This window comes from Leptonychotes weddellii, unplaced genomic scaffold, assembly GCF_054177405.1.
Source record: "Leptonychotes weddellii isolate Sample4059 unplaced genomic scaffold, ASM5417740v2 HiC_scaffold_7905, whole genome shotgun sequence".
Classification (NCBI taxonomy): domain Eukaryota; kingdom Metazoa; phylum Chordata; class Mammalia; order Carnivora; family Phocidae; genus Leptonychotes; species Leptonychotes weddellii.
In genome coordinates this window covers 1-9,107 of record NW_028049437.1, presented here as the reverse complement: position 1 = coordinate 9,107, position 9,107 = coordinate 1, and the positions used below count along the sequence as shown (strand labels likewise).

The window sequence follows — 9,107 nt, the reverse complement described above, 5'->3', positions numbered from 1 at the left end:
CATACCCTCCCCAGTGTCTATCACCCAGTCACCCCATCCCTCCCACCCCACCCCCCACTCCAGCAACCCTCAGTTTGTTTCCTGAGATTAAGAATTCCTCATATCAGTGGGGTCATATGATACATGTCTTTCTCTGTTTGACTTATTTAAGATTTTATTTTTAAGTAATCTCTATACCCAATGTGGGGCTCAAACTCACAACCCCGAGATGACAGTCACATGCTCTACCAACTGAGCCAGTAAGGTGCCCCATCATTGTGACATTTTTTTTTCCTTTTTTAAAAAGATTTTATTTATTAGAGAGAGAGAATGAGCGGGGGAGGGGGAGGGCAGAGAGAGAGAGCAGACTCCCTGCTGAGCAGGAAGCCCAATGTGAGGCTCAATCCCAGGACCCTGAGATCATGACCTGAGCCCAAGGCAGATGCTTAACTAACTAAGCGACCCAGTCGCCCCCACTGTAGCATTTCTAAGTACAAACCCTGCACATTTTTCTTAGGTTGAACCAGTAACACTTTCTCAAGCTTCAATCAAACAATATTTACCATCAATATTACTAAATATCAGTTTTGTTTTTTATTAAATGTTTTCTACCCAGCCTGACCAAACTCCCAAGCCTTTAAAATGCACCCACTGAGATTCAATCTTCAAGCTCCCACCAAGCAGGGTGGCCTCTCCCTCCGCCTATAGGCTTTATAAGAGCACCCCATTCTCATGGCCCGAGCCCTGCCTGCCCTCTGCACCCTGGCCCTGTGTCTCATTCAACGCCGTATCCCAAGTACATCAGGCAACAGTTGGTCATTGTGGTTCTCAGCAGGTAACTGCTCAAAGAACAAGTCAATTCAACATTCATCACCACTATTTAGAACATAGCTGTTTTTGTTTTATTATTGTTTTAGAGACTGCCCTATTTCTAGATTCCATTAGAGAGTAAGAGCCTCAACCTTCAGCAGCAAAGGCTAATAAGACAGATTTTCAGGATATTCCAGGAACCAGGCAGAGATGCAACTTCTTTCTTTAAATGAAATAAACAACAAAGAACATGAAGTACTCTTCAAGATCACTGAAAATAAAAAGCAAATATGAATAAAAAGCAAAATAATACATATCTAGGCAGTTCTAAGGGTGAACACCCAAACATGGCTCCCAGAGTCTAGTCTACACCCAGAGGCCTCTTCATACCTGCAGAGAATAGCAGCGTGTGAGAACGGGCACTGGCCGAGCAGGCTGCCCCTGCCCCTCAGGGCCCAGCACTCCTCTGGGGTGAGGACGGGAGACTGGGAATGTTAACTGGGGAACATGAAGGAGCTACAAGAACCAACAATGTACAGCCACATGGTCCTTTGTCCAACGGCTGAGTCACTCCAGCTCTGCAGTTTATCCCCCAGAATGTGAATTAGAAATAGAAAAGTCAAAGCTGTGCAAGTGATTTGAAGAGCATGCAGCATGCACACACACACACACAGACACACACACACACACACAGAGGAAGTAATGGAAGATTCATCGTTTTTAAAGGTTACTGAGCTCATGCCCATAAAAGGCCAACTAGTTCACTTTTCCACAAGTGGTCTGTTGCTACCCAACGGATCAGTTTGGGCAAAATAAAGAGAAAAAAGGAAATCCCAGAATAGCTTCTTAAAAATAAAATATTAGCAAGGAAGCGACCCACTTCCTAATCTGCCTCACATAAGGTTACAAGGATAACTACCGAAGAAGTAATTTGCATGTTAATCACAAAGTTAGGATTCTGAGTCTCTATAAAATAGTTCATCTTGAAAATTCTACAAATTAGGGGTCTTTTTCCATCCTCTGAGACTCTTTTTTCCAAGCTTGGAGCTCTTCTTTTAACCTAGGATGAACCACACAGCACAGCGTCTTTTGCTGCTGGACCTCAGCTGCTTCGCAGACGCACGGTCACGAGCGCCGTATTAATTCCAAGGCTGAGCTAAGTTCAATAGTGCAACTCACCACTGCAACCATGTGCCAGGTACATGCACCATGCACTGCACATTAAACAAATAATATCATGGCCCCTTTCCTTAAAGGAGACACAGTTTGGTGAGAGACATGACGCAGTATGAAAGATGCCATTCTGTAGATAAACAGCTGGTATAGTGATAATGCAGAAGGAAGAGAAGTAATTCCAGCTGGGGAAGACCGGGCGAGTTCAAAGGAGCAGTAGGTAGGTCTCAGGGATGACCAGAGCTAGGGGAAGGCACAAAGGGAGCGTTGGGACATTCTAGCAAAGGGAGCAGCGTGTGCAGAGGCATATCAGTGTGCGGCATGGCCTGTCTGGGGAAAAGCGACAGACAGGTGGGGCATTCAACCTCCAAGGATTTCTCACATCAGTCACACCATCCGCTGGCTTTGTCACCAGTCTAGGCCAAGACCTCACTGGCCCTGGATGGTGCAGGAACAGGACTGTGTACCTAAGTGATCACCCATACCCACTCTTGTTTGTCCCTTATTAAAACAGAGAATGGAACCAAGAAGTCTCCCCAGGTGTTTCCCATCGACTCTGCTCTCGCTCCATCCATCACACTGTTTCACCTGTTCATAGCCACACCCGCTCCCTAAAACTGTTACATATTTTCTTCTGTGTTTACTATTTATCCACCCCGTCAGAACTGAAGGTTCATGAGTAAGAAGTATCACCAGAACCTCAAATAGTGCCTGGCACATAGTAGGAGCTCAATATTTGCTGAATGAATCCCCTGCTTAAAACTTTTGAGAGCTCCCTGATACACTTAGAATAAAATCTAAAACCCTTCACAGGGCTCCTAAGGCCATCTACGTCTCTCGTTTTTCCATCCGGTTTCATGTCACACTACCCTCCCCCCCTCACTCATTATGCTTATGTCACACTGGGCTTTTTCCTGCCTCGAGATCTTGACTTTGCCTGGAATGTTCTTTCCCTACTCCTTCTCTGCTAGATCCTTTAGATCTCAGAATACATGTCTCCTCAAAGAGGCCTGCAGCTAGTTCAGAAAGTATCTGAATATCTACTATGGACTAGGTACTGTGTCTGGTGGCTGGAGAATACAAGAAACAGAAAAAAAAAAGGAAGAAAAATCCCGTGTCTGCCCTCAATCTAAATCAGGTCCTTCTATTCTTTGTTAGATTCCATCACTTCCGAACACGTTTCAAATGTGCAATCATAAACCCATTGCTTCAGCCCACTTGCCTAGCTGATTCGAGCAGGAACAATGTCTGTGATGGACATTCCTTTATCTCCAGCATCCAGCACAGTGCCGGACACAGGGCACCTGCTCAGCAAGCGACAGATGAGCCAGGGGCTGGTTTGTGTTAGGGCTGAGGGTCAGGCAGAAGTGAGAGGGGGCGCGAGCGAGCGAGTGAGCGAGCGAGGCATGATGAGGGTCAGGCTATGCAGGGCTCACACGCTGGCCAAGCTGACTATGTGAGGCAGACGCAAACACGGAAGCCTCTCCTTCTCTACCATATTCAGCCTCCTTAGCTCAGCACTGTCACTTGCTTTATAGGATAAATAATATATCGGGATGCCTGGGTGGCTCAGTCGGTTGGGCGTCTACCTTCAGCTCAGGTCATGATCTTGAGGTCCTGGGATCGAACTCTGCATCAGGCTCCCTGCTCAGCCAGGAGTCTGCTTCTCCCTCTCCCTCTGCCCTTGCTCCTGCTTATGCTCTCTCTCTCAAATAAATAAAATCTTTAAAAATATACATATATGAAATTTAATATACTGCCTTAACCCCAACTAATTTCTTGCAAACAAAAACCATCTGTGAATCATGTGTTAGATCAAACCAGTCTGTCCCTCTGAAAAAAGGGTAAAAATAAATACATCTGATAATTACTATAGATTGTTATATTGTTTATTGAGAAAGATTCTTTAACCACAAAATTTGCCCTTTTAAAGTGTACAATTCAGTGGTTTTAGTATATTCACAAAATCGTGCAATCATCAGCACCGTCTCATTCCAGAATATTTTCACTACCCCAATCAGCAGTAATTCCCTACTCCCCCTAAGTCCTGGCAATCACTCATCTGTAGATTTGCTTATTCCTGATCTTCCGAGTAAATAAAATCCTACAGAATTTGGCCTTTTGTGTCTGGCTTCTTCCACTTAACATGTTTTTTCAAGGTTCACCGTGTTATAATGGGTGTTAGTACTTCATGCCTTTTACAACAGAGTTTTAAAGGAGTGTTTATTTTCCTTGATACAATACTATATTATCTACCAGAAGTTGCCATAAAAACAGCTGAAATAACATCACAACAAAGAAAAAGAACTTACTTGCACTGGGCATGAAAATATTTGATCAGATTCTGAAGTAAATCCACTCCCTTTTTAATCTTAATTTCATTGACCTTCAGCAGATACTGTTAAAAAAACACAAAAGGGTATGTCAGACCCAGAACACGAGCTTCTGAGCACAGATCATTTTCTCTACTTCTCCGACATCTTTCGCTAAGGGTAGAGGTCATGGCAGGTGCTGAGCATTTTCTGAAACACCAGAACTGAACATTTCTCTGTTTGGTGCCAAATGAATTATCCAACGTCCAGGTAATTAAACATTTAACTTTAGGTGCCAAAAACTCCTAGTAGTAAGATGCTGGATCTTAACCTGCTAGAGGAAATTTTCTTCGAGCTGCACAAAGAAGGCAGATGGTTAAAGTGAATGGGCTCTTTCTGTCCGCATCTTTCTGCACCCCCCATCCCTTCTCTGGGCAGGTCATCATCTGCAACACTAACTGCCAGTGTTTTGTAGTTGAGACTCTTATCACCACATCTCTAATCCTGGCACTGAAAAAAAATGTGATTGTTATAAAAACCAAATTTTAAGTTGAAATGAACGAAAGGCATTTTTAACTTGGAGAATTCAGGAATGACCACTAAAATATCAGGAAGTCCCAGGAATCTACAAAACCAGCCTCAGGAAATACATTTGTTCTTTGCTAAAGGTTTACAGAACAAAAGACTCCATAAATTCCCTGTTCCCTCCACCGTCAGGACATGGCATAAAGAACTCTGAGGACCTGTCATCTCTGAGACTGGATGCCCCCGAAAGAGCGGCCACCACTGCTGACCACACAGGCTTCTCAGCCATAACCTGGGAAGCTCACGTTCAAGCCAGAAGTCCAGCCGGAGAGAAGAAGCTGCTACAAAATCAACTACAAAATGTCCTTTTCCTACACCAAGCACCTTTATGTGTTCTCCTTCCTTCGGTCTGATATTTATTCACTGTTAACCGAATAAGATGCCTGGCAATGTCAAAATGGCTAAGTGGTTAATAAGATGCTTCTCTGTGACTTAAGTCAAAACTTAAAACGTGTGGACCTTTTGACACAGAACTTCTACTTACAGGAACTTACCCTCTAAGAAGATAATCATAAGAGTTTACAAAGATGAATAGAAAACAAGGTTCAGTGCGGACTTGTTTGTAAAAGTAACAAATGGCAACCCAAATGTAATGAATGGAAAATTAAAGTATGGTTCAGCCACACACAAAAATTGCTATGTAGCCATGAAGCCAATAAAGCAGAGACTTTCCGGCACCGAAGGATGCCCAAGACATACAAGTGAGTCAAAACAATCAGGTTACAAAGCACCAGTAGAGAACGATCCTGTTTATACAAATTATTTTTATGAAGGTACACAGAGGGATATATGAAAGATGGTAAAGTACTTATCTTCTGGTGAGTAAAATTTGGGGTGATTTTTAATTTCATATATATAGACTAATTTTTAAAAGTATATTTTTATAATCACAGAAAAACAACAGGATCTCTCATACATTCCCCACACACAGATGCTCTGTATTACCTATTTATTACACCACACTGAATTTCTCTACAAAATTCGTTTTGAAGAAAAAGTTCCACAATAAAATAAACACCTGAAAGCCATTCTTCTAGATTAGATCTTGGGCATCTAAAATTTCAAACACCTAAACAATGGCAAGCATTTATGAAACTTGAGGGCTTCAGTGTGAGGAACTGGCTGAACAACTTTACCATAATTAACTACAGCAATCTATTCACTTTGAGATGTCAGATTCTGGGGGGACTGCTTTTCAAACGTTCCTCCTTCCCCCACGGAGAGCCCTTTCCAGCCCACTTCTGTTTGGCCCACATGTACATCCTTCATCGGATGTGTCCTCCTCTGGAGACTCCAGCCCTGCTTCTGCACACATCATGCTAACTGCTGGATCTGCTAGGCTCAGCACACATGGGGCCCCAAACCTCCCCGGGGGGCTGGCCTAGCAGGTGTGCTGAGAGCCATCATCTAGACAGTACATTTGCAATATAATAAACTATTTCACCAGTGCACAGGATGCATTCACCTAGACCTGGAGGGGAAAGGTAACTGGTGTTGGGTGCATAGCACAGAAAGCAATGCAGCGCCCCTCACCTCAAAGATACACTAATTTTCACAATTCACTAAACGTTTTTAAATCTTTTTTTTTTTTTTTAAAGATTTTATCTATTTATTTGACAGAGAGAGACACAGTGAGAGAGGAGCACAGGCAGGGGGAGTGGAGGGGGGAGAGGCAGGCTTCCCGCCGAGCGGGGAGCCCGATGCGGGGCTCAATCCCAGAACGCTGGGATCATGACCTGAGCCGAAGGCAGGCGCTTAACGACCGAGCCACCCAGGCGGCCCCACTAAACGTTTTTAAACAAGCAGTCTTTTGCAGAGTTTAAGCAAATGTGTTTCCTCCTTACTAGCCAAACAAAAGAGCATAACCTGAACACAACATACACACGCACACCTGTTCCAAACCCATTCTTTGTAAAATACCGCTACTTAATTTACCCCAATTAAACAGAAATAATACCTAGTATTTGCGTAACAAACAGCAATTTCCTATGCCATCTCACACCCTCTGGGCTGATTCCTGGGACACTGTGTGAAATTGGCCAGACAGGCATTGTTACATATGAGGTCTGTTTACAAAACAACATGTATCTAAAAACATCCACTCTCCTCTCTACAGTAAGACTTGGAGCTTAGTTAACTTTCCAAATATTCACTTAATGAAAAAAAAAATAGCAAAGGAAGAACAAAGGAACAAAGACGACATGAGACATAAAAAAAAAAAAGAGCAGACATTAATCCAACCACATCAATAGCAACATCAAATGTGAATGGATTAAACAATCCCATCAAAAGGCAGGGACTGTCAGACTAGATTTAAAACACACTGTCTACAGGAAACACACTTTAGATTCACTGACACAGGTTGAAAAAGAAATTCCATGCAAACAGAAACGAAGAGAGCTGGAGTGGCCATACTAATGTCAGGCTAATATCCTATCCTTGATCCTGGGACTGGTTCTGCTCCAGTGACCACTTAAGATTTAAATATACTCCTAAAATAGACATTTCTACAAGCTAAACTCCCGCTGCAATTAACAAACATTCTGAAGTCAGAAAGTGCTGCGTGGCTCAGCTTTGCTGTTGACCGCTCCCGGGGAACGAGAGTAGGCTGAGCCAGTTTCAGTAGCTGTCACGATCATTCCTGCGCACTCCGCACATCGAAAGCTGAAGTCTGCACAGGCTCGGCACATGCACCGTCAAGCTCAAGGGGCTTCACGGCCACTGCCGGGAGGGCGAACCCTCAGGCAGAGCTTGGCATGGTGTCCAGAGGCCTTTTTTACAACGACCCACAAGCAAGGCATAACAAGGCTGGAAGCAAAGGCCTTCATGACTCGTTTCTGGTATCTTGCACCCCTCAGCCTCCAGCAGGGACGTGTCCCAGAGCATCAGTGCTGCCATTTCCCTCCCCATCCCCAAAGGCAAGGGCTCAGGCTGCAGAACGGAGCGGAGCAGAGGAGCTCCCCAGGGCCTCCTGCCTTGATGAGTGAATTCGGTGCAAGCACTTCAGAGGCAGGTGGCTTGGCTTCCACAGTATGTAGTGCGCTCACTCTCCCTCCCTCCCTCACTCAGAGACCCACAGGGGACCAGCTGCAGGTTTTTCCAGCTGACTTCTCCCTGGCCCTCCTCATGGCTTCCACTGCTATAATGGGAACCCAGATACCTCATTAAAAAACAGTAATGGAGAGTATTTTAGTAATGTACCCGTGAGAGGTGAGTCTGGGTATGTGTATGAGGCCAGAGAGGATGTTTCTTTAGATTCTTCCCTACCTTTAATTAATGGTTGGGGTTAGATTCAGCTCATTCCACCCTCCAAGAGACTCAGCCTCCCCTAGTAAGAGAAATTGGACAAATGGAGTCCACTAATGCATTGCTGTGATGTCTGAAGCCTCTGGGAAGCATGCACTCTCCAGAGGAGTTCACATGCCAGTGAAGGCAGGCTGCCTGCAGCCCACCACCTGGAACCCACCACCCCCTGGAACCTGCACTTCACCCCTCCCAACCCTGGCACCCCCGGCGCTCACCCTGCACATCTGTAGCTGCAGCCTGCACCCCCGGGGCTCACCTCGCGCACCCATAGCTGCAGCCCGCACTCCCGGGGCTCACCTCGCGCACCCGTAGCTGCAGCCCACACCCCTGAGGCTCACCTCGCACATCTGTAGCTGGAAAAGCCGCCGCTCCTTCTCCATCTCTTCGGCAATTTCAGCCCCGCTGATTTCAGTGCGAATCATTCCATGCAGTTTGGCATGCTCCTTCTTCTCTTTTTCAATTTTGGTTCTACAGGTGAAAAAAGCAAGGATAATTTGAGATGCCTTGGCACGGCACTCCAGACAAGACAGGCTTGCAGGGATCCCATTACCCAGCCTGCAACACAAACGTGCATGAGTCTTTTGCAAACAAGACAGCCTCTTATTTATTTTTATTAATTTTATTATGTTAGTCACCATTACATTACATCATTCGTTTTTGATGTAGTGTTCCATGATTCATTGTTTGCGTGTAACACCCAGTGCTCCACGCAGAACGTGTCCTCCTTAATACCCATCACTGGGCTAACCCATCCCCCCACCCCCCTCCCCTCTAGAACCCTCAATTTGTTTCTCAGAGTCCATAGTCTCTCATGGTTCATCTCGCCCTCCGATACCCCCCCTTCATTTTTCCCCTCCCTGCTATCTTTTTTTTTTTTTTTAACATATAATGTATTGTTTCAGAGGTACAGGTCTGTGATTGATCAGTCTTACACAATTCACA

At 44.9% G+C, this 9,107-nt stretch overlaps 1 long non-coding RNA gene across 2 annotated transcripts; it reads right to left on the bottom strand.

The window, feature by feature from the left end:
- Positions 1-304: 304 nt before the first annotated feature.
- LOC145719872 (uncharacterized) lies at positions 305-8,866 on the bottom strand. 2 transcript variants are annotated; one of them, XR_014142654.1, is made up of 3 exons: positions 8,504-8,866; positions 4,275-4,360; positions 305-1,012 (listed from the first exon to the last, which is right to left on the bottom strand). It is a non-coding gene; the product is annotated as an uncharacterized LOC145719872 (long non-coding RNA). The 2 variants fall into 2 exon arrangements; XR_014142655.1 differs by lacking the exon at positions 305-1,012 and adding an exon at positions 1,019-1,179.
- Between the last annotated feature and the right edge of the window lie 241 nt (positions 8,867-9,107).